The following is a 26,867-nucleotide window of genomic DNA, read 5'->3' on the forward strand; positions in this document are numbered from 1 at the left end:
ACAGGTGAGCATGTGCAGAGGAGGGCCACTTTCCAGGCTACATTGCAGACATGTGCCTGATCTCACAACACCTGGATACTGTAGGTGTGTAACATATCAGCTAACCATATGTTATGATTTAGCAATCTGATGCCCGACTGCGTTATGCAGTTGATGACATGACATGTATCCATTGGTTGATGCAATTTAATGTCTGCCATGTAGTCAGCCTGGAATGCAACCTAGGCTACAGACACATTGATGCTGAGACACAGGTCACATCACAGGGCTCATATCATGTTCACAGTACTCTCTGTTAGTCGGGAGGGACAGGGTGCAAGGTCTTTTTAGAAGGGGGGGATGGGGGTGCTTAATCTCTGGATCTCAGTTTTGTGCCCACTTCAGTCACTAAAATGACCACCAGCACCAAATCAAGCCACAAATCATATTATCTCAGACCTCAAATGGCTGGGCTCAGGCAACAGCAAAAAGCTGCACTGATCAGAGATCAGAGTTTACAGGAGAGTTTTGGCAGATCTGAGGCCTGTGAAGGCTGCACTGATCAGAGATCAGAGTTTACAGGAGAGTTGTTGGCAGATCTGAGGCCTGTGAAGGCTGCACTGATCAGAGATCAGAGTTTACAGGAGAGTTGTTGGCAGATCTGAGGCCTGTGAAGGCTGCACTGAAAGCTAAAGAATCTATGTATGCATGTACAGTTAGGCAGTGCACTGAGTTATGTTCGCTGTCTTATATATCCGCTGTTCTCCAAAAATGACAGTGCTACTCCTCAAAGGAAACCATGTATAGCGAGAGTCACTAAAGTGTCTTAATCCCCACTGCTGATTCTCCACACTGGTGCAGGGTAGCACTCTAAACGGTGGTCATGATTTTGAGGGAGCCCGTGCGGAAGCGCAGGATCTTCTTTTTGAGCGCATGTGAGGCCTTGATCTTGACGAAGGCTTTGGGCTGCAGGGGGGCCCCAGCCGGGGCGGAGGGCAACGTGGGGGAGGAGAGCTGAGGGGGCAGCTGCTGGGGCCACACCAGACCGCCGCTCTCGTCTGAATCGCTGGACAGCGAGCTGGAAGCTGGCGTGTCGGCTTCACTCAGACTCGACTCAGATTCACCCTGCCCCGGGTGTGCGTAGCCCTCCTCGGGCCGACACAGGTACGTACGATCCCGGTCCAGGTACTCCAGATGGGGGTGGTGGGGATGATGATGGGGCAGGGGGTTGACATAGGTGTAAGGTGGGGGACGGGGTTTGCGGATGCGCCTGGAGCCATGGTCGGCTGGGGGCATTGGGGTTGGCATTGGAGGCTGCTCAGCTTCGTCCTGGCTGAGATCCAGGGTGGAGCGCCAGCGGCGGCAGCCGGCGCTGCCCGGCTGGGGCCTCTTCCCCTTGGACTGGCTCCCGCGGCTGCTCCCTGACCCTCCCCCGTCTCTCTCCACCGTGTTGTACTTGCGTTCAGGGACCCCCCTCTGCCCATTGAGACTGTTCTCTGACTGGGACCTGCAGGCCCGTCGTCCAGGCTTCTTGGAGCCTCCCGGCCGCTCCATCTCTCGCTCCCTGTCCCTCTCTCTCCCTGTCTCTTTCTTTCTCTCTCTCCTTCTCCCTTTCCCTCTCCCTCTCTTCACTGAAGCGACACTTCTTGGCAGCGGTTCTAGACTTGGTCTGCTGCAGCTGCTGTGGGGCCGGCTGCTGTTGGGAGCCTCTCTCTGGATAATAGGTGCCCCGGCTGGGTTTGGGCCCCTTGTGGGAGTGTGCAGAGGCCCTGGTGGTGGTGGCCCGGAATGGTTGGGCAGGGATATACTGGGCGTTGACCAACTGCTCGTCTGGCGGAGGAGGCGAGCGCAATGGGGGCAGGGCCGGGTAGCCATTGTGGAATTGCTGGGGTGAGTCGGGCTCACTGCTGCTAGGTTCCTGGGATGGAGCTTCGCCGCAGGGGTAGTCCAGGGAGGCAGAGCAGGTGTTGACCAGGGGGGTCTGCCTGGATTGGGGGTAGTGGGGGTGGGGGTGCTGGTGGTGGTGGTGAGGGGGGTCCTCAGGGACCAGGGCCATGACTGCAAAAGGCTCCTGGTCCAGGCTGCGGCAGGCCCAGGATGGAGGGGGATGCTCGTAACTGCTGGGGGAAACCGCAGCAGTGGCGTGGTGGGGATTGGAGTGGGGGTGATGGTCAGGGATGGAGTCAGTGGCTGGCCGAGGATCGGGTTCCTTGCGGCAAACGCTGCTTTGGCGGGCCACGGTGATGGCGGTGCGGGCCTCGTGCAGACCCAGGCTGGTGCGGGGCTTGCAGGGCCGGAGGGGCAGGGCACGGCGCTGGATCAAACCCAGGATGTAGGTCTCCACACGCTGGGCCTGGCGGTAGTCCTCCTCCGTGGGCTCCCCCTCCACCGTATCTCCCCCCAGCTCCAGCACTCCTTCAGGCCCCTTGCTGGTGTCCCAGGGCCAGGCCTCATCTTCCCCCTCCCCTTCGGCGATGCCCTCCAGGGTGGGGTAGGGGGCTGAGAACGAGCGGGGGACTGTGGGGCGGGACCCAGATTCTGGCTGTCTGTCCCGATTGGCCCCGAAGATTTCCCCTGGAAAACAGAACCATTGTGATTGTGACACAGCAATAGAGAGAACCCCACAGACATAGGCTAAGGCTGCGTCTAAAGCGTGATGTTGTCATCACTGTCAAAAACGCACAAATCAATGGTTGTTGGCACACTATGGAAAGGAACGAGAGCATCTGTCACCTGATCCACCTAAACCCCTTAAAATGTTATTGTAACCCTGCAGGTAAACAAATGTTTCTAACCACAACTGAGACTTAACCCTTATCCCAGATGAATAACAACACACGGGTGCTGGCTAAGCCAAGGGACTAATACAATAATACAAGGATGTTGTGCTTGTTTCACCAGCCATCAGTGCTCTGTCTATGTGTATCCAATGTATGCATGTGTATGTTGTTGCTGTATGTGTCTTGCTGGTGACAAATCCAATTTCCCCACGTGGGATTAAGAAAATGTATTTAATTCAATTCAATTTACACTCTTCGGAGAAAGAAGGTGCTATCTAGAACCTAAAAGGGTTCTTCGAGTGTCCTCATAGTCGTCACTAACCGGTCAATTGTGATCTCCCTAGAACCAAAAAGGGTTCTACCTGGAACCAAAGAAGGGTTCTCCTATGTGGACTGCTGAATAACCTTTTTGGAACCCTTTTTTTAAAAACGGGGTAGGTCGTGGGAAGTAGGTAAACAACCCACTAATGTGAACTAGCTGTGAGTACAATACACACAGCTGCAGGAACACCGGACACTGCTTATTGTGTCCAACGGCTACAGACGGAACACAGGCTGTGTTCTAAAAGGCACCCCATAGATGCGGTAAAGAGGTCGATAGAACACAGACCGTGGGGTATAGAAGGAGGACACCGGATTGGCGCACATTCAACAAATATGGATATCAGTCAAATCAGTCGTGATTGATGTATCGTAGCAGGTCCACCATGTGGTAACTCAACTCCGATTTGGATATCATATTTGGCTGTTTTCGCTGCCTAACATTTAGAATAACCTTTTCAGGTTTAGAAGAAGTGACTGCTATGCTAAGTCCTGTTTGAATAAGCTGGTAGCATAGCTAGCATACATAAATTGGTGTTGGTTGTCAAAGTCGTTTGTAACTGTAATGCAGTTGATCGGTGAAATACACATATAAACACATACACATATATAGCCTTAATAAATAGCCTTAATGTTGGTTAATGTTGGTGGGGGGAAAATGATGAGAATCGGGATTTTTTTCCCCCACACGTTTCCATGGCATTTCCATTGTTGTGGTCGAGTTTGACTGATCTCTTTATCGCATGTATTCCCTATTTAAACAACGGGTGGGTCTAATCCTGGATGCTGATGGGTTAAAACCGCATCCCAGACAGTGTCTAGTTCACACCTACCACCGGCTATGATGGTGAAATGCCGATTCACTGTTCCATCTCACTGCGCAATCTACTGTCCTATGAGCTCATCCACTGTAAAAAAAATAAAATAAAAGAGTCTGGACATTATTTCCCATTTCTTTAAGCCTAACATTTGTTTTTCAACAGCGGAAATGTGCATAAACCTTGCTGACTGCCTCTCTGACCTTTGCAACATTGTTAACATTTTGATTTCCACCTCATCATAGGAAGTGTACGGACAAGACAAACAACAAGTTGGTCTGGTTGTCATAGTAACATACATGAACTAACTCGCTCGCTGAGCTGTGGGGATAACAACGTGAAGGTATTGTTTCATTGAGTAAAATCAGTTCAAATGAAAGTTGTTGGTTTTTTTTTTCAAATAAAGTATTTTTTAAATATCTGCTACCACCATTTGGGGCGGCAGGGTAGCCTAGTGGTTAGAACGTTGGACTAGTAACCAAAAGGTTGCAAGTTCAAATCCCCGAGCTGACAAGGTACAAATCTGTCGTTCTGCCCCTGAACAGGCAGTTAACCCACTGTTCCCAGGCCATCATTGAAAATAAGAATGTGTTCTTAACTGACTTGCCTGGTTAAATAAAGGTAAAATAAAAAAAATTTAAAAAAATAAAACCAAAATGACCAGCCGCCTTGGGTAGCAACCCTAAATTGTGTTGGTTTCATGGAAGGAAGAAAATACCATGAATAAATTAATCAAAATCAATTTTTTAATGAAAATATGTCAATCACTATTTTAATATGTTGGTATACTGTTGTATAAAATGCCCTCGACTTCATCCCGGGTCTAACAACACCCGTGCCAATATATCCTCCAAACCACGGGCTTCTAGGGCATTATCACTTAATGAGTGCACTACTTTTCAACAGAGCGCAGCGCAGACACAGTGTTCTGTTGAATCATCCTTACACACAGATAGAATAAACAGCTGAGGTAGGACACCGGGACTCTACTCAACTCTATGTCACACTAAAGTAATGCACTATAAAAGGGTATTGGGTGCCATTTTGGGACACAACCTCTGTCTTCCCTAAGCTGGTCTGCCTGTTTCCCACTGGGAAGCATTCCTTTAAGTAACATCAGCTAGCCACAGTCAAGGCCAGACCAACTAACCTGCACTTTAACATATTACTGTCTCCTGTATCCTGATTTATGTCTGGCATTGTGTGTGTGTGTGTGTGTGTGTGTGTGTGTGTGTGTGTGTGTGTGTGTGTGTGTGTGTGTGTGTGTGTGTGTGTGTGTGTGTGTGCGTGTGCGTGTGCGTGTGCGCGTGTGTCTCTAACATGGTACAGTGGGTCTTTTTCTCTTTCTGTTTTCTCTCTCCGACTGAGTATGCACACGGCAGCCATGTCTAAATCCCATGACTATAATCAAGGCCTCTACATAATCACGGCAGGACAGTCCACTGATGCAATTACACATCAAAGCCAGAACAAGCAGACTCTCCTTTCACCCCTTCACCAGCACAACCAGTCCCCTCATTTATCTATGTCACTGGGCACAAGATGTCCCCTTTTATTTACAAGTTCCTTATACAAAACATTGTGTCCCAAATAGTACCCTATTCCCTGTTTAATGTACTATATTGGAAATATGATGCCATGTGGGATGCAGCCACTGATTTTAAATGGACATTACACTTGTTCAGACCTCAAAAGTAGTCTCATGCCAAGATACAGTTATGTCCAAATCCCATGCCTGGTTTCTTGACAAAACATCTGCCAAACTTTGATATTGAAGTGCATTGTCCAGAAAAGAAAAGTACAATGCAATACTATACAACTTAAACATGTGTACCTTTAAGAGCACATCTTCCTCATCTAATAGCTAGAAGCCAATTACGGAGGGGAACTCAAGTGGAAGAGAATCCATTAGTATAGGTCCTTCGCTTTAATGCAACCCAAAGGGTTTGTGTTTGTTTTGACGCACGTCCAGAACTCCTTATAGTCTGGGCTATTTGAGAGTGCTGATTGAGTCTGATGGCGTCTGGCTCTAATGTGCTTCTGCTGGCCGCTGTGGGGGACTTAGTGCCAGCTTGGCATCATTGTTGGCATCATTGTTGCCATCTTGCACTGTCTATGTGGACTAATATACATTTAGTAACTATGTGGTCTGACCTAATCAAACAGATGCCCAAGAATATAAATAGATATTGCTCTATATCTGGGTGAATGCATTTGCTGAGCAACTGTGACGTTATTGAAACTGAATAAAAAACACTACTAAAATCCATTGAATTCTTCGCTTAGGTATGCCTGTAGGCTATATTGATTGTACTGCATTTGCATGGTGTGTTTGTCACAGGAGGTTGGTGCCACCTTAATTGGGGAGGACGGGCTCGTGGTAATGGCAGACGCGGAACAGTATCAACGATATCAAACATGTGTTCCATGTCATTCCATTTGCTCCGTTCCAGCATTTATTATGAGCCGTCCTCCCCTCAGCAGCCTCCACTGGTGTGTGTGTGCGTGTGTCGTCACTTACCGGCTGATTTGGGCCTGTCGTTGGCGTAGACCATGCGGATGGCTCGGGCAGTGCTGGGGGAGGGCTCTCCAAACCCAGAGGAATCAGACAGACCCATGGGAGACAGGCGCTCACTCAGCTCATAGAATCCTGCAAACACACATGCATACAATTTAACAGATGTTTTTATCTGAAGCGACTTACAGTACAGTGAACGCATACATTTTTCGTATGTGTATGAGGTCCCTGCGGGAAATTAACCAACACAACCTTAACTTTGCTACCTCCATGCTCTTACCAACTGAGCCACACAGGGCCAATACCAGTCACGTTTCAGCCAAATGACGATTTGGGAGTACTGGTATGCAAGGGCAACAGTATGTAGTTCCTGTGGATGGTTGTTTCTACAGTTATTGGGTATGCATACATTGTATTGTTTACTTTTCTTATGAACCAAAACACTAACTGATTTGAAAAGAAAGAACCTGCCATTTTCATTTGTATCTACCACTTTTGAAACTTTGTCAGCTGTAGGCGGGTGGTTCCCTCTTATATTGGCCTCTCTATAGATTGAATTGTAATTTTTTTTAGTGAGCTTTTCCTTTTTTGTTTATTATTGTCTTTCTCAAGATAAAAATTTGGGTCCCGAAAATAACAACAACAGAGAGTTGAGCTGGTAGTCAGGTCTGGATCAAAAGAGTAACCCCACTCAAAAGACTCACACAGCATTTATTTGTGTGTGACTACAGCTGATGAACATTCCGTTATGAAGACAGGACTGTTAGCAGATATACTGCGGCCTTGTATTCCAATGTTTTTCCATGTTGAAAGTGAACGGCAGGTTAGTCATTTACGCATTCCTCAAGGCATTTGTTGCCTCTCAATGTTTCCTTTTTTAAACTCTCAAGGCTTCTCAAAGTGTTTTTCAATGTGCCATCCTCAATCTTCAAAATGGCCCGCCGGCTGTGCATACATTGTAGTAATTGACCCAATATTAGCCGTGGATTTTATACTCCTGGCATCTTTCGGCGGGAGCTGAAAGTACATTTCCGTTGGACGGCTTACAGCTCTTCAAGCCAAGTCATTTTAAACTCTCAGCAAAAATGCTCCCTCGGAAAACTGAATGCATTTATCAACTTAATGTGGGCTTTGGAACTGTTTCCTGCTTTGATTCACAAAGAACACAAGCAGCGCAGCCCTAGACAGTCCCTAGACAGTCCCTCAATATCAGTGGAGGCTTCTCAGAGGAGGAAGGGGAAAACCATCGTCCTCAGTGAATTTCATAAAAATAGTGAAATATTTAAAAAGTTATCCTTTATAGATAAAACTATACTAAATACACTCACATCACCAAATAATAGATTAAAACACATTGTTTTGCAATGAAGGCTAACAGTAGCCTCAACAGCACTCTGTAGGGTTTGCTCCATGGTGTAGCCGGAGGACAGCTAATTTCCGTCATCCTCTGGGTACATTGACTTCAATACAAAACCTAGGAGGCTCATAGTTCTCACGCCATTCCATAGACTTACACAGTAATTATGACAACTTCCGGAGGACGCCCTCCAACCTATCAGAGCTCTTGCAGCATGAACTGATTATGGTGTACACCCAATCAAAGGATAAGAGAATGAATCTAGTGCTGAAAGCATAAGCTACCGTTAGCTAGCACCGCAGTGCATAAAATGTGGTGAATAGCTGACTCAAAGAGAGAGAAAGACAATAGTTGAACAGTTTTGAACAAATTAATTTCTTCAAAAGAGAGAGGGAGAGAGATATTTTGTTGTATGTTTTTTTCACTTTCACTTAGCTAGCAAAAACAGCTAGCTAGTTTAGCCCACTCAAACACCCGTCTCAAGAGAGGGATGCTAGCTAGATCGCTATGGCTATCACTTGAACTCTTCCAAGTCAAGGTAAGCTTTTGGTTTTATTAATTTATTGCCACCTGCGGCTCACCCATGTAACTGCTAACACTGCTTACTGACTGTACTGCATGATTGTAGCGGGTTTACTACGAGTAGGTATGTTGACTATAACTTTAGCTAATAATGGTGATAATGATGTAGGCTGTGTAGCAGTTAGCGCTTATGATATGAAGGTTTGGCTTGGAAAGGTTTTTTCGCCTGGTTACAGACAGCTGATGTGTTGTGCACTGAAGTAAAAGCCAGGGAATAGATGAGAGGAGGAGAGCGCATAAATGCGAGAAAGATTATAGCTACAATGATCAAAGTGATCACAATGTTTGTATGTGGCCACTGTGACAGTGAATTGTGTTTGATCATGGGTGTATTCATACCGCCGATTCTGTTGAAAAACCTTACACGGAAGCAAACAGAACGAAATGGGGATAAACATACCTGCATTTTTCCAATAGAAACTTTTGACGAATTATCACACCTGAGATCAGCTAGATGCAGGCAAGAGTGTGCAAGGCGGTATTGAATGTGTCACTCACTGTGTCACCTTGATTATTTAAATTTCTCACTACCTGTGCACCTAAGTTGCAACATGTCATTCATAGGCTAGGTTGTAGTACCCACAGGATGGGTAAATGGAAAATTTGAGTTTCATGTAGTAGCTAAAACCAATCAATGTTACATTGAGCTGGGTGAATGGAATATGAATGACAGTCAACCAATATGCTGTAATAGAAATAAGACCATGGTCAGAAAAATTATTATCGTCCTCCCTCATCTTAAACGACACCGACCTATTGTGAAATATACAGTACTATACAGTAAGAGTGAGGTGAGTTAGAGGGTGAGATAGCTATATGGAGCAGTAATAGGCCCACTGTGGGGTAATTTAAGTTACCATTCTAAAATAGAGCAGACGTGTCTGCCTGCTTTTGTTGCTGCCAGGCTACCAAACCACCTCATATAATGATGTCGGCCTCTGAGCCGAGGAGAGAAACTAGATGGGCCTTGGTAATCTCTCTCTCTGCCTCAGCATCAGATGGTGATGTGTACAGATGGAACTAGAGCATGGAGGGTTGGAACTAGAGCAGGCTCATGGTTAGGCCTATCCCCGCTACGTGTGAATAGTACCTTGACTTACTTACTCACTACCATGCATATGTGACAGACTGGGTTGGAAGCTGGGTGTCCTGCTCACTACAAGACTGTGTTAGCCCACTGAGCTAAAGACTAGGCATTAGCTTATCAAATCAAAGTTTATTTGTCACGTGCGTCGAATACAACAGGTGTAGACCTTACAGTGAATTGCTTACTTACAGGTTCTAACCAATAGTGCAAAAAAGGTATTAGGTGAACAATAGGTAGGTAAAGAAATAAAACAACAGTCAAAAGACAGGCTATATACAGTAGCGAGGCTATAAAAGTAGCGAGGCTACATACAGACACTGGTTAGTCAGGCTGATTGGGGTAGTATGTACATGTAGATATGGTTAAAGTGACTATGCATATATGATGACCAGAGAGTAGCAGTAGCGTAAAGAGGGGTTGGCGGGTGGTGGGTGGCGGGACACAATGCAGATAGCCCGGTTAGCCAATGTGCGGAGCACTGGGTGGTCGGGCCAATTGAGGAAGTATGTACATATGTACATGAATGTATATTTAAAGTGACTGTGCATATATGATAAACAGAGAGTAGCAGCAGTGTAAAGAGGGGTTAGGGGGGGCACACAATGCAGATAGTCCGGGTAGCCATTTGATACCTGTTCAGGAGTCTTATGGCTTGGGGGTAAAAACTGTTGAGAAGCCTTTTTGTCCTAGACTTGGCACTCCGGTACCGCTTGCCATGCGGTAGTAGAGAAAAGAGTCTATGACTGGGGTCTTTGACAATTCTAGGGCCTTCCTCTGAAACCGCCTGGTGTAGAGTTCCTGGATGGAAGGTGGCTTAGCCCCAGTGATGTACTGGGCCGTACGCACTACCCTCTGTAGTGCCTTGCGGTCGGAGGCCGAGCAATTGCCGTACCAGGCAGTGATGCAACCAGTCAGGATGCTCTCGATGTTGCAGCTCTAAAACCTTTTGATGATCTCAGGACCCATGCCAAACCTTTTTAGTTTCCTGAAAGGGAATAGGCTTTGTCGTGCCCTCTTCACGACTGTCTTGGTGTGTTTGGACCATTCTAGTTTGTTGGTGATGTGGACACCAAGGAACTTAATGCTCTCAACCTACTCCACTACAGCCTCGTCGATGAGAATGGGGGCATACTCGGTCCTCCTTTTCCTGTTGTCCACTGTAGTTTCCTGGCACCTCCCGGCTAGGTCTCTGACTTCCTCCCTATAGGCTGTCTCATCATTGTCAGTGATCAGGCCAACCCTGTTGTGTCATCTGCAAAGTTAATGATGGTGTTGGAGTCGTGCCTGGCCATGCAGTCGTGGGTGAACAGGGAGTACAGGAGGGGACTGAGCATGCACCCCTGGGGAGCTCCAGTGTTGAGGATCAGCGTGGCAGATGTGTTGCTACCTACCCTCATCACCAGGGGGCAGCCTGTCAGGATGTCCAGGATCCAGTTGCAGAGGGAGGTGTTTAGTCCCAGGATCCTTAGTTTAGTGATGAGCTTTGAGGGTACTATGGTGTTGAACGCTGAGCTGTAGTCAATTAATAGCATTCTCACATAAGTGTTCCTATTGTCCAGGTGGGAAACGGCAGTGTGGAGTGCAGTAGAGATCGCATCATCTGTGGATCTGTTTGGGCGGTATGCAAATTGGAGTGGGTCTAGGGTTTCTGGGATAATGGTGTTGATGTGAGTCATTACCATCCTTTCAAAGCACTTCATGGCTACAGACGTGAGTGCTACGGGTCTGTAGTCATTTAGGCAGGTTGCCTTTGTGTTATTGGGCAGAGGGACTATGGTGGTCTGCTTGAAACATGTAGGTATTACACACATGGTCAGGTTGAAAATGTCAGTGAAGACACTTGCCAGTTGGTCCGGGCATGCTCTGAGTACACATCCAGGTAATCCATCTGGCCCCGCGGCCATGTGAATGTTTAAAGGTCTTACTCACATCGGCTGCGGAGAGTGTGATCACACAGTCTTCTGGTACAGCTGGGGCTCTCATACCATGTTTCATTGTTACTTGCCTTGAAGCAAGCATAAGTTATTTAGCTCATCTAGTAGGCTAGTGTCTGTGCAGCTGGGCAGCTCGTGGCTGTGCTTCCCTTTGTAGTCTGTAATAGTTTGCAAGCCCTGCCACTTTTGACGAGCGTCTGAGCCGGTGTAGTATGATTCAATCTCAGCCCAGTATTGACGCTTTGCCTGTTTGATGGTTCGTCGCAGGGCATGGTAGGATTTCTTGTCAGCTTCCGGGTTAGAGTCCCGCACCTTGAAATTGGAAGCTCTGCCCTTTAGCTCAGTGTGAATGCTGCCTGTTATCCATGGCTTCTGGTTTGGGTACGTACGTACAGTGACTGTGGGGACAACGTTCTCGATGCACTTATTGATGTACTTAAAGCCAGTGACTGATGTGGTGGACTCCTCAATGCCATCGGAAGAATCCTGGAACATGTTCCAGTCTGTGATAGCAAAACAGTCCTGTAGTTTAGCTTATAGGAGCTTATAGGACCAGTCTTCTGGTCTTGGGTAAGGATACTCACCTCGCAACCACTCCCGTTACACATAGTAGATCACATAATTTACACTTTCTGTCATACTATCCGACAATGTCTAGGTTTTGTTTAGCAGAAAGATGATAGATTGAACAAATGGCTTACGGAAAAGTTTGCAAAATGCTGGTAACTTTACCATCACAGGTTTTCCAGAAATCCCAGTTGGAGGATTCCCAGATTTCCTGCTTATTCCCTGTTCCAGGAATCTTGAAACCGTGATATCTGGAAAACCTGGGAATTTTGCAACCATACTCAAGGGTCCAATTTGTGTAGTGTTATGTTACCTGAGCGGGGCCGATTGTCCACCATGTCAGTCGGGGGCTCCACAGCGTTATCCGCTGTGTTAACCCTCATCTCTCCAACCTGCTGCTCCAGAGATGCCATCAGACCCCAAGGTCTACACTGTAGACTGTTCTGGAACACAAAGAGAGAAATAGAATCAGGGTTAGAGACTGTATTTGGATGTTCTACACACACACACACGCACACACACGGTCTCATCTCCCAGGGTCAGAAACAAAGCCAGAGACAATGCCAGATCGCAAACAACCTTCACATTTGATGACTACTATTACAACACACGGCAGGTAGCCTAGCGGATAGAGTGTTGGGCCAGTAACCGAAAGGTGGCTGGTTTGAATACCCGAGCCGACAAGGTGAAAAGATCTGCTGATGGGCCCTTGAGCAAGGCACCTAACCATAATTTGCTCCAGGGGTGCTGTACTACTATGGCTGACCCTGTAAAACAACATTTCACTGCACCTCTGTGACAATATATTTTTTAATGAACAAAACAGTGGAATAGTAACACGTCATTCCCCCCACAGGCAGATGTACACTGAGATACGAGGATATACATACACGGTTGCGCATGCACACACACACGGGCACACACACACACACACACACACACACACACACACACACACACACACACACACACACACACACACACACACACACACACACACACACACACACACACACACACACACACGGGCACACACACACACACACACATACACGGGCACACAAAGCCTCTGCCAAATCTCTCAAACAAATGGTTGGTGAAGGATGGGAACAGCATCGGCTTTGGAGGAGGTTAGAACTGTCAAAACAACAGGCCTCAGCCTTCGCCCCATGAGCTGCACAGCAGTACCAAATATATTACGAATATATTACAGGCAGAAGGAGAACCAGAGAGAGAGAGAAGAGGGAGAGGGAGAGAGGGGGGAGTAAAATACAAGACAACCACTCTCAAATCTCTTAGTGAAGCATTATAGGAGGCAAACCTTGAGCATCTCTTACTCAATCAATAAATAAATTGCATAATCAATCAACCAATCGAGCGTTCATTTACCGAAATGCTCACAGCAGGGAAGCGAGGGAGAAAGAGAGAAAAAGAGAGAGGGGGTAGACAGAGTGAGAGAGGGCAAATGAGGAACAACTCAACCCTATATGTGTACAGAGTAAGCTGATTTCTCCAACCTTACATGCTTACCATGATCTGAGACCAAATCTAAAAGTTTCCATATACACATTGAACAGTAAAGAGCTGATTTATAGCACTTAACTTGTTCTAATCAGTTAATATATCGCTTTTTGACCATTAGGATTGTTCTGAAAGACAGTTTATACACATCTTGTTGGTTCAGGTGAGGGATAAAAATACAAATTCAGCATTGACTTACTTTTTCTAGGAATGTCCGAGAGGAGATAGTGGGAGCAAGGTTTTAATCACTGCTGAATCACACACACACACACACACAAACACACTGCTGGCTCGTAACATCGGCAATGTTCCACCAGCTGAGAAGGCAGAAAAGCCTGCTGGGTAATATGGCAGAGATAATGTGCCATATTTTATACAGAGGAGAAAGAGAGGGGGAATTATGCTGATGTCAGGTGTATGTGGGCATACAAGCTGACACTGACAACACACACCTGCACACATTGTACATGTCAAATGCAAACCCACACATTTTACAACCCAACACACACGACACACACACACAGCTGTTAGACTCGCCAGGGGAGCCAAACATCTGATGAAGTGGGGACGGTTTCCACAGTGCAGCTGAGAACGAACTGGGCATCCCTGTTTGAATCAGGTATTTCTCACCCAGTAAAAAGTACCATATAAAAGCAAGGGAGCTGTGGGGTGAAAACACAGGCATGCTGATCCATCCAGCTAAACATGGGGAACTTACTGGAAAGAAGGGCAAGAGGAAAGGGTAGAGGCTGAAATGGAGGAAGAGAGGAAGAGTTGGGGAGAGAGATGTAAATAGAGAGAAGGAGAAACAGAGAAGAGAGAGAAGAGAGAAAGATCATCCTGTCTTACCCAACCATCCTTGTTTTGTGTTTGCTTTGACAATGTAAGTGCTCTAACCTTCTAAATCAATAAGGTTTTTTGAGTTCAATTGAAAAGAGAGAGATCAAGACCGCATTAAATAGAGAGATGTATCCTTTCATCACAAATTCGTTTTTTGTCTGTTAAATCCATGTGTCAATCACTCTGACAAAATGTCAGCTCCAAAACTGTCACCCCCTTCCTATAACCCCAGTGGCCTGTCCTTTCCCCCTTCCTCTCTCCCCTCCAGGGTTCCACAGTGGAGCGATTCATCGGACAAGGAGCAGGCCCCGCCACTCCAGTCAGGGGCAGGGGTGGTCCAACAACCTCAGGGAAGAGGGGGGAACAAGGGATGTAAACATACCACCCTGGGATGTCAGTCTCTCACTACCCCCTCCACCATTTCTCTCTCTGGACTGAGTCAGGTTTTGTGCTCAGAGGAACTCTAACTGCTGAACTGGAGGAGGTGGAGGAGGAGGAGGAGGAGGGAAAATAAGTGGGAGGGATAAGATGTTAGAGCGGGTGATTGATGAACACAAGAGTTAGAGAGGGTGATTGATGAACACTAACTAATTTGAGGTTATCAGGGTAATAATGACGCCGGAGCAGAAGGCAGATGTTTTACGTGCCCCCAACTGATTGTGTTTTTTTGTTTGTTTATCTGCGTTGTTTGTAACTTAACTTTGTACTATTTTTGTGCATAATGTTGCAACTACTGTCACTTATAACGATAATAACTTCTGGACATGAGGACTGCGATTACTCACCACAGACAAGCGGAATCCTTTTTCTTTTTTCACGACTTCGACGAGACCGAGGCGGAGGACATACAGCTCCCTCGGGAACAGGCCCCGACCCCCGTGATCTGCGTGAAGAGGCGGCGGAGAAAGAGAGGCCGGAGGGCGGGCTGCCTTCTGAGGAGTAGGAGGCGATCGAATAAACCCCCACACCCCTCAATTCTGCTCGCAAACATGCAATCTTTGGACAATAAAATGGACGAGGTATTGGGAAGATTAAACTACCAACAGGACATTAAAAACTGTAACATCTTATTCTTCACAGAGTCGTGGCTGAACAACGACAATATCAACATACAGCTGTCTGGTTATACAATGTACTGGCAGGATAGAACAGTGGCGTCTGGTAAGACAAGGGGAGGCGGTCTATGTATTTTTGTAAACAACAGCTGGTGCACGATATCTACACACAGAAGGTATTTTTGTAACTGAGAGCCATTGAAAACATCAGAAGCTCTTCAAAGGTAAATTATTTTATTTATTTGGTTAGAAAAGTTTCTCATGATCAAAATGCTATGCAGACCACAAATTAGTCCTATGGTTCAAAAGCATATTTTTCTCATCTATATTCTTTGAAGCTGTTTATTTTCATTTTATTTCGATTTTCAGAAACAGTCATGCTAATGAGCTGAGGCTTTAGTCACAAAGATCCGGGAAGTAACATCTTATTGAATGAGTCTGGTATGGCAGGATCCGTCTGGTAAGACAAGGGGATAAGCAAAAAAAGAAGCTGTTTACATATCATCACAGTCAGAGGCTGGCAACAAGAAAGTATTGAATGAGCTGTATTCTGCCATAAGCAAAAAAGAAAACGCTCACCAAGAGGTGGCGCACCTAGTAGCCGGGGACTTAAATGCAGGGAAACTTAAATCAGTTTTACCTCATTTCTATCAGCATGTTAAATGTGCAACCAGAGGGAAAATAACTCTGGACCACCTTTACTCAACACACAGAGATGCATACAAACTCTCCCTCCATTTGGCAAATCTGACCATAATTCCATCCTCCTGATTCCTGCTTACAATCAAAAATTAAAGCAGGAAGCACCAGTGACTAGATCAATAAAAAGTGGTCAGATGAAGCAGATGCTAAGCTACAGGACTGTTTTGCTAGCACAGACTCCAATACACCACATCTGCATCAATGACGTCGCCCCCACAGTGACCATACTTACATACCCCAACCAGAAACCATGGATTAGAGGCAGCATCCGCACTGAGCTAAAGGCTAGAGCGGCCACTTTCAAGGAGAGGGTCTCTAGCCCGGAAGCTTATAAGAAATCCCGCTATGCACTCCGACGAACCATCAAACAGGCAAAGCATCAATACAGGACTTAGAGAGCAGCTCACAGATTACTGCACCTGTACGTATCCCACCTATAATTTAGCCCAAACAACTACCTCTTTCCCTACTGTATATATTTTATTCATTTATTTATTTTGCTCCTTTGCACCCCATTATTTTTATTTCTAATTTGCACATTCTTCCACTGAAAATCTACCATTCCAGTGTTTTATTTGCTATATTGTATTTACTTTGCCACCATGGCCTTTTTTTGCCTTTACCTCCCTTATCTCACCTCATTTGCTCACATCGTATATAGACTTGTTTATACTGTATTATTGACTGTATGTTTGTTTTACTCCATGTGTAACTCTGTGTCGTTGTATGTGTCGAACTGCTTTGCTTTATCTTGGCCAGGTCGCAATTGTAAATGAGAACTTGTTCTCAACTTGCCTACCTGGTTAAATAAAGGTGAAATAAAAATGCTTTTTAAAAGTACTACACCAGCTCTGACGCTCGTCAGTTGTGGCAGGGCCTGCAAACCATTACAGACTACAAAGGGAAGCACAGCCGAGAGCTGCCCAGTGACACGAGCCTACCGGATGAGCTAAACTACTTCTATGCTCGCTTCGAGGCAAATAACACTGAAGCATGGTATGAGAGCACCAGCTGTCCCGGAAGACTATGCGATCACACTCTCCGCAGCCGATGTGAGTAAGACCTTTAGACAGGTCAACATTCACAAGGCCGCAGGGCCAGATGGATTGCCAGGATGTGTACTCCGAGCATGCACTGACTAGCAAGTCTCTTCACTGACATTTTCAACCTCTCTCTGTCCGAGTCTATAATACCAGCATGTTTTAAGCAGACCATCATAGTCCCTGTGACCAAGAACACTAAGGTAACCTGCCTAAATGACTACCGACCCGTAGCACTCATGTTTGTAGCCATGAAGTGCTTTGAAAGGCTGGTCATGGCTCACATCAACACCATCATCCCAGAAACCCTAGACCCAGTCCAATTTGCATATGCCCCAACAGATCCACAGATGATGAAGTCTATTGCACTCCACACTGCCCTTTCCCACCTGCATAGAAGGAACAACTCTCCCTCAACGTGATCAAGTCAAAGGAGATGATTGTGGACTACAGGAAAAAGAGGACGGAGCACACACCCATTCTCATCGATGGGGCTGCAGTGGAGCAGGTTGAGAGCTTCAAGTTCCTTGGTGTCCACATCACCAACAAACTAACATGGTCCAAGCACACCATGACAGTCGTGAAGAGGGCACGACAAAACCTATTCCCCCTCAGGAGACTGAAAAGATTTGGCATGGGTCCTCAGATCCCCAAAAGGTTTTAGAGCTGCACCATCGAGAGCATCCTGACTGGTTTGGCAACTGCTCAGCCTCCGACCACAAAGCACTACAGAGGGTAGTATGAACGGCCCAATACATCGCTGGGGCCAAGCTTCCTGCTATCCAGGACCTCTATACCAGGCGGTGTCAGAGGAAGGCCTTGAAAATTGTCAAAGACTCCAGCCCCCCTAGTTATAGACTGTTCTCTCTGCTACCACACAGCAAGCGGTACCGGAGCATCATGTCTAGGTCCAAGAGGCTTCTAAACAGCTTCTACCCCCAAGCCATAAGACTCTTGAACATCTAGTCAAATGGTTACCCAGACTATTCACATTGCCCCCCTCCCCTCTCCACACCTCTGCCACTCTCTGTTGTCATCTAAGAATAGTCACTTTAATTAACTCTACCTACACTTACATACTACCTCAACTAACCGGTGCCCCCGCACATTGACTATGTACCGGCACCCCCCAGTATATATTGTATGTTTTACTGCTCCTCTTTAATTACTTGTTACTTTTATCTCTTATCCATATTTTTTTAAACTGCACTGTCAGTTAGGGGCTCGTAAGTTAGAATTTCACCCTAAGGTCTATACCTGTTGTATTTGGCACATGTGACAAGTACAATTTGATTTGATTTAGTACTACGACAGATAGTTCTGGGCTGGAACAAAAGCCCGCTAGAGCAGGGAAACACTTCCCTATTCTCCATGTGAACTAAACAGATTGTAAGTGGAGTTGACTGGTGCACTTGGAGTGTTAATCCAAGGACCAGAGCCTTTGTAGTTTGACCTGTGTAGGGTTTACAGAGGTTTGATCTTAGGGATTACACACAGAGGCTGTGAGGTGTATATGTGTATAAAGGAAGCAAGGGCCTATTGAACCGATGCGGTCTCACATGAGTTGCTCCTCAACCCACACACAGGTCCTTTTATCAAGCGCATGACATTAACTCAGGTAATTCTTGCACGCACGCACCCCACACGCACAAGGCGGTGGTAGTCTTGCGGTTAAGAGCGTTAGTTCAATAACTGAAAAGTCACTGGTTCAAATCCCTTAGCTGACTGTGTGACAAATCGGTCACTGTGCCCTTGAGCAAAGCACTTAACCCTAATTGCGCCTGTAAGTAGCTTTGGGACCGGTTTCTCAAAATAATCTTAAAGCTAAATTCAGCGTTAAAACCTTTGTTTCCCATCATTATTAACGCTCATAATCTAAAACATATTAATAAACAGCAATTGCCTTGAGTTACAGTAAAGCATCTTTCTCTCCCCCTCCCCACATTTCATCTCCCTAGTCTAAATGATTCAAGCCATCTTTAAAAAGTGATTAAATCTAGATGCATTCTCCCTGCAAGTTCTGGGAGTCTAGCCTAACTCCTAGTACCTCTCCTGAGGGCCTCGAACCTTCCCATATTTCTTCTAGTTCGGCATCATCTTGATGATGTGGCAAGTTGCTTCACATTGCTTCTTGAATGTAAAATATCTTGAAAACTTGACTGCTGACAATCAAAACATTTTGGGATTGTATCAACAGTGTGTGACTTAAGAACAAAATACCAAAATATCGTTTTGAAGTGGGTTTATCCTTTAATAAAGTATTATATTGCTGGGTTACTATGGGCCCTGGTCAAAAGGAGTGGACTATATAGGGAATATGGTACCATTGGGGACATGCACACAGAGTTTCCAGAGTGGTGCAGCTGAATGAAGTCACATTGTGCTTAACTGTATAGACTTTTTTGCTTTGTGAGTTGTTCAATAGTGTGCACACACCCGCATTCACACACTCTCGCTCAATCACACGCACGTGCATACAGACCGCACTGGAGGGCACAAAACCATCCAGCTCAAACAGAAGCCCCCACACTGTGCAGTGGTGTGGTGCGGTGTGGAGCAGTGTAGTGTGAGTACGCGGGAGGCCACGCTGCCTTTGTGCAGGGCCCTCTGACAGGTCAAATCACAGTGGTGTGTTTGTGTTTGCTGATGACGGGGGCCCCCAAAGGGCCTGCTGGAAGCACCCAAAGTAAAATCAACTCTGACTGTGCATCCCAAATGGCACCATATTCCCCATAGGTCCTGGTCAAAAGTAGTGCACTATAAAGGGAATAGGATGCCATTTGGGACACAGGCTTAAGCTTGTTAGGTAAACCCTAAGACGTAACACCCCTAGCGTTGTCACGGCAACAAAGTGAGATAGAGAGGGAGAGAAAAAGAGAAAAAGAAAATGAGGGGAAAAGGACAGGAGAGAAAAAAGGAGATATGTTTCCCATGCCAATAAAGCCCCTTAAATTGAAATTGAATTGAGAGAAAGAAGGAGAGAAAGAGAGAGTTCGGAGGAGCGACTGAGTGAGAGAGATTGAAGGCAAGTCACACAGCAATCCCCTTAGAGCAACACTAAATCAATCTCCACAAGCATCTCCATCTCCCTTAATCAATTATTCAGCCATCTCCTATCCCGTTTTCTCCCTTTCACACTCCCCAAAAAACACTCACCCTAACAGACAGACACCAGCACTACAATACATTACAACTTCCTATCCCTTTCTACCCAGCTACAATACACCCACAAGCATGCTCCATTCGAGTCCACACACACTCCTCATCCCGGCTTCCACTTATGTCTCTCTTCAGGCAGGATTCCTGTGCAATTAAACCTTTTGTTCCCATCAATTATTAACAGCCTGCATCGCGGCTCACTGCTAACAACCGCTAACAGCTTCTCTCAGCACTGAGTACGGCTAATTATGCCTCTGCTTTATCCTCCAACTCCCAGCAGGGGAGGGAAGGCAGCCTGCTGCTCAGCGAGGCCTAGCAGGGAGCCCTGAAGCTGGCTACTGAGGTGGGTAGTCGGCCTCCGTGGAGCTGGGGGGTGGTGGTGGTGGTGATAGAGGAGATCCATAATTGTACGTATTTTCACCTCAAGCCAACATGGGGGATCTTTTCAGGAGGTTGGAGATGGTGGAGGGTTCGAGGTCAAGGTTGTCATTAGCCATAGATCTGGGATCAGATTACTCCCTTATACAAACCATTAGGGGAATGGAAAAGATCTGACCCTACGTCAGTGGTTTGGAGCTTCTACCCACTCCCCTCATCCCTGGAACTATGTGTAGAGGGAGTAGGGTGAAGTTGTCCATAGACACTAATGGTTATGTTTAAGATTGGGGAGAGGAATCTGATCCTAGATGTGTACCTAGGGGAAACTTCACCCCAGAGTGTGTCTAGAGATCCCACAACAAGAGAGAAGTGACAACAACCCCCCTTCTCTCTCTCTCTCGCTCTACTGCTTTGATTCTGTACACACACTCGCCTGACACTCCACAATGTTTACCCAACACAGCAAGGCATGAAACACACAAAACACACACAGGCTACACAAACACACACACACCCACCCACACACACACATTAGAGTAGGGTGTGAGTGTCACAATATGAGAAGCTCCGGTGACACATGGCCACACAGCTGCAAGAGGCTCCATGGGGGGGCTTACAGTACAGCCTGCTAATGGGAGGACAAACACATGCACATTCACACACACGCGTGCGCCCACACACACACACAACCATATTATTTCAATAACATTCCCACACATACATTGATATCACATAGCAGCACTGATTAGATATCACAAATACAATACACACAATCTGTCCTCCAATCCCCCCTCCATATACACACGCAAACACATTCATCCGTTTTCTCTTTTAAGCACACACACAAACACACACTTCTCCTCTGAAATGGGGACCATATGTGATTTCCCAGCTGTTGTCTGTTTTAAGATGGCTGTCAGCACCACTGCCTCAGGAATAAACCTGGAGGGTCTGCTCACGCACAAATACACACGCACACACACACACAAACTCATACGCACATGGCACGCACATGGCACGTACACACCTCCAACCTTAACCACATGGCAGCATCTTCCTCACACACACTCAACTTTCTCCTGTGACACACACAGACACATGCCCACACACAGAGTCACACAAACAAACACACAGCAGTCCCTTACACCTGGCCCTGGTTATTGCCTTATCTTTATCACACTACAGAAGGAGAATCAAGCACTGTTTGGTTATGAATCAGGCAGATGTGAGGTCTCGTCTAAGAGCAGGCTATCTGCAATGGGTCAGCTTGGATGTGTCCCAAATAACACCCTATGCCTTACATTCTACTTTTGACCAGAGCCCCATATGTTCTGGTCATAATTAGTGCACTATATAGCGAATAAGGTGCCATTTGGGATGCACAGCCCTTTGTGTGGGGAGGAGGTCAGATGGCAAAATCCTTATTCCCTATTGATTGACCACTACGTAACTTAATGAATAGCTCCTCCATTGGAGATCTGCTCCCAATGATGGATTTGTGACATGTAGGAAAGCATTTGGAGAAATAGTGATTGCCGATCTGTTGCTTGGTGCGTATATTGTGGGCCAGGAATAACTCGTGCTGCGCTGATTTAGTATTGGACAAAAATGACTTAAAATTGAGAATCTCCGGTAAACATGCTTTTTAGGATTAGGCTTAATCTGGGCCCCGAAACAGCATGGCCCAATATCTTTCTTTTATGTAGAAATAGTCATATAAAATCATCAGATAGTCATACTGGATAGTCCACATAATGAACATTTTGAAGGATTTATTGTTTAAAACCCACAAAGACAATTCTTCAAAAATATTTCAAGCATTAGCGCCTAACCAAATTGCCCACAAGGTGAGTGAGTTTGTTTTGCATGACTCACTATGTGGACCAATGGAATGGTCTAAAACGCGCAAACCTCGACCACCCGGGGCACCGAACGATGCAAAATGAACAACACAGGAGCAATGGCCTATCAATATTCCAGTTAATCTGTGGCTATTCTTCACACAGTGTCCCGAAGCGACTGAGAAAGAGACAGAGATTTAAAGTGACCTCTATATAGGGGTTGTGTGCAAGTCATGCGTGTCGTTTTTCAGTCTATATTAGATGGAAAGCTAAAAGGCAAGGAAACCATTTAGATTACATTCACATATAATTTCTCGCTTGATGCTGGAGGCCATTTTTAAGATGCTATTTATAGGCAGCGAGATAGTTCATTGCCGGGGCAAGTAAATTGTAATTAACATAAAATATATGGTTCAGGGGCCTCCCGGGTGGCACAGTGGTTCATTTAAGGGCACTGCAGCGCTAGCTGCACCCTAACCGGCGCGACCAGGAGGTCCGTGGGGCGACGCACAATTGGCCTAGCGTCGTCCGGGTTAGGGAGGGTTTGGCCGGTAGGGATATCGTGCAGCAGCGACTCCTGTGGCGGGCCGGGCGCAGTGCACGCTAACCAAGGTCGCCAGGTGCACGGTGTTTCCTCCGACACATTGGTGCGGCTGGCTTCCCGGTTGGATGCGCGCTGTGTTAAGAAGCAGTGCGGCTTGGTTGGGTTGTGTTTCGGAGGGCGCATGACTTTCGACCTTTGTCTCTCCCGAGCCCGTACAGGAGTTGTAGCGATGAGACAAAATAGTAGCTACTAACAATTGGATACCATGAAGTTGGGGAGAAAAAGGGAGGTAAAAATAAATATATATATGTGGTTCTTATTTTAGCAGCCCGTGGCAAATTTTCTAAGCCATGTCCAGGTTATCCCCGTATCACCAATTTAATCAATGGAGAAAATAATACTTTATGCAGAATTTGCACATGTTGTCCTGTCTTGTTTGTTTACCAATGCTATTGTAATCCATGCTTTATGGAGACCACCCAAGACCATGAGGCGATAGCAACACTTTCATCAAGTACAGCACTTGTAGCCTGACAACTCACAGCAAATTCTTCCCCTGCTCTGTCATTTGCAACATACTTTAGTCAGAGACTGCAATCCATCCAGTCCATCGTTTGTGATGTATTGATGTGCAGTTCATGAACGATTTGTTCTTTTTTAACTATTCTTTTTACTGATTCGAGAGTCATGATTTGTTTTTCTGAGTGACCCGTATCATTTAAGTTGTTAATTTCACCGGCACGATGGGAAAATAGATCATGCTGCCGGCAGCAGGCAGAAGAAACAGACTGATAGTTGATCGCGTGGTGCAAGAATGAATGCAATTAATTGAATATTGAATGTTATTATAGACACAGCTTTGTAGAACCAAAACATAGACGACCTCTGCTCAACAAACTGGAACTCGAGAACGAACCATTTGGGTGGCTGAAGTCCACGGACAATATTGTGCTCATCACCCTCACGGCAGACAAGCAATGCCCTCCGCCAAGAGTCGTTCACAATCTAGTCCGGTTGCGGCCACAACCAGACCTCGTTTCAAATGTCTAAAAAAAAGTATGTTTGTTGTATGACTAGCAATCAAATGTAAATAGTTTAAAGCCCACGTTTACAAGTCTCCATCACAAATGACGGCTCCAATAAGCCCCCTATGACGAAGGACATGTGAACGAGAGGCTTGTAGACTCTTTCGGTCTTTTGAGTTTTCAGTTCATCGTTGGCTGGTATTGGGTCCTGTATGCTCTGGGCATTACTGACTCAAATGAACTAAATGAGTCGAAAGATTTATTCTTTTGACTGAACGAGTCGAAAATTTCAGAGTCAGTAAAAAGAGCTGATCTTCCCAACACTTTTATGGTGACAAGGGGCAAGAGGGGCTTGTAAAAGGTCATCAGCGATTGGATTGTCTCTAACCAATCAGAGTATCAAAGCTAATTACGAATTATCTAATGGCCAATGCTATCCGGAATCTTTGGGAAGTCCCTACCCTAAACCCTAAACCCTAATATTAACCCCTACCCTCACCTTAACTATAACCCTTACCTATAATATGTGCTATTTAGCTGACACTATTAGCCAAAACGATTAACAGTCATGAATGTATACATTTTCCATATTGATGGCCTCAGTGGGTCGTGAAACCTACGATCCTGGAGTTGTATGTGCCATGCTCTACCAAGTGAGCCACAGAGAACCAAACTCGAAACCTTAACCCTTACCATTTTACATTTCAACTTCAATGGGGTAGGGATGTCCCAAGGATCCTTGATAGCAAGGATAATTTTCAAACGGCCACTTTACCTACATGTATTCTGGCTCTGGCCCAACCCATCGGTTTCTGGACCAATCAGATGGCCCGGAATGTGTTCTCATTTGGTGAAGGGTCGGGAAGGTAGTCAGATCAAGACTTATTGCTGAGAATAAACTAATATCCATGGGCATGGCAGTGTATTTCCAGAGCAAGGAGTCTGGGTAGCCAGGCAACATATCTTGGTCAATGAACAACTGCCTGTGCAATGACTGCACAAATATCTTAACTTCTAAAAATATTTTAACATGTGTTTTAGGCATACCTAATTAAGCCTAGGTAATTCATAGAATTCGGCCAATGTCTCTTAAAAAAGCAGCCAGGAGATAACCTGCAATAGGCCTAAATAAATAATCACCAGAAAGATAAATACGAATTGTAAAACACAATAAAAGATATGGAGATATTATAGTTCATCATAGGATTATTACCGAGTAGGCTCGATAAATAATTGACAGGTGTCCCAACCAATGGTGGACACTAAGATTATCCCGAAACTATGAACAACCTTCAGGGTGGATGCTACAGTATGATGGTGGGCACGGTCCGACCTTTTCAAAACAAGACTTGATATCGAAAATATAGCCAGGTGAACATATTTTTCGAAACAGCGTCAATAGACAATGGAATGAAAAAACACAAGCGCAGAATACACCAAGTTTGCCTTAAATGGTCACGCGCGCTCTGAGCACACTCTATGTGGGTGTCGGGTCAACATTTGTGATGGTACTGTTATTCAGCACAGATACACTAGGCTATGAGCCAATTTCATTCCAAGAGCACAAAAAGCATAACCACGCACTAATACCAAAATTGATTTAAAAAATGTCCAACAAGAAACTATGAATTAGATCGATACGAAAATGTTTTATCGATTTAATATGCAATTTTAAGTCAAATACGAAAGTCTTACCGGCTGGCGCCTATAACTCAAGTCCTCCAGCGCACAGTTGGCTGTGTCGGGAGAAGGCCGGGTCGGCTGGAGGTTGCCCCATGCCGGGCGTCCTGGGACAGAGTCCCGGATGGAGAGGGCGCTGAGCACTAGGCATTCCTGGCTCTGTTTCAGTAGCTCCAACTCACATATACCGGCCAAACTCGCCTCAAGGCGCTCCTTATTCCGTCTGCGCTCCGCTGTCATTGGGAAAGAAAATGCTCCGTACATCGTTCTCCTTGCTCTTTGACTCTTCTTCGATCGTTTTTCAGCCGTTCCTTCCTATTTAGTATCCAAGTACGGCTAAATGTTCTGCATATATTCTTTAATTTCAAAGTTACTTCAGTCTTTGATATTCATGATATTCGAAGTAGCCACAGCAAGCGTTAGGTTACAGCTGCGCAACATTGTAGCCAGAACCGAACCCATTCCTCCTGCTGGCTCAATGCTGTTGCTGGATTCCAATTCCGCAGCTGTCAATTTGACATTAGCATGCCCGGCCTTTTCCGAGGGTCCATTGGTTGCCCAGAACATCAAAATAGTTAATATTCAAAAGGTATTCTACTCTTTAAGATGTCATTGGACACTGGGCTCTCCTTAGTATTCCATTGCTTGCAACATCATATTCCCTCTGACAATTTTAATGCGTAAAAGTTGACACCAAGGGAGCGGAACACGTTGATCAAGTTGTACCAGGCCAGCCTTTAATGAAAATCCATGCACATTCTCTGGCTACCTCGCCTAAACCCATTGCAGTCACCAGCTAGGTCTCCATCCAATAGGTGACAGATTTTCATGCGATTTTCATATTCTAAAATCCGCATAAAACAATATGCGCATTTTCCTACCAGAGATGTCCCATTGGGCACACCATGTAATTTCAACGTGGATATTTTGATTATATTGGGTTGAGATGTTGATCAATGAGACTTCAACCTTTATTCATCCATTCAAAAAGACAGCCAGAAGTTTGTTGAATTCTCAACGTGTTATCACTACGCTTTCAACCATTTAAAAGCACAACATTCATGGAATACTTTGTATCAGATATGCCTATTGCGTAGTTATACAACAACTTACAATATCTGTGCTTCATCTATTAACAC

At 45.7% G+C, this 26,867-nt stretch overlaps 1 pseudogene; it reads right to left on the reverse strand.

The window, feature by feature from the left end:
* Positions 1-323: 323 nt before the first annotated feature.
* LOC135548011 (dapper homolog 1-like) lies at positions 324-26,206 on the reverse strand (annotated as a pseudogene).
* Positions 26,207-26,867: the final 661 nt, after the last annotated feature.

This window comes from Oncorhynchus masou, chromosome 11 (genome assembly GCF_036934945.1).
Source record: "Oncorhynchus masou masou isolate Uvic2021 chromosome 11, UVic_Omas_1.1, whole genome shotgun sequence".
NCBI lineage: Eukaryota > Metazoa > Chordata > Actinopteri > Salmoniformes > Salmonidae > Oncorhynchus > Oncorhynchus masou.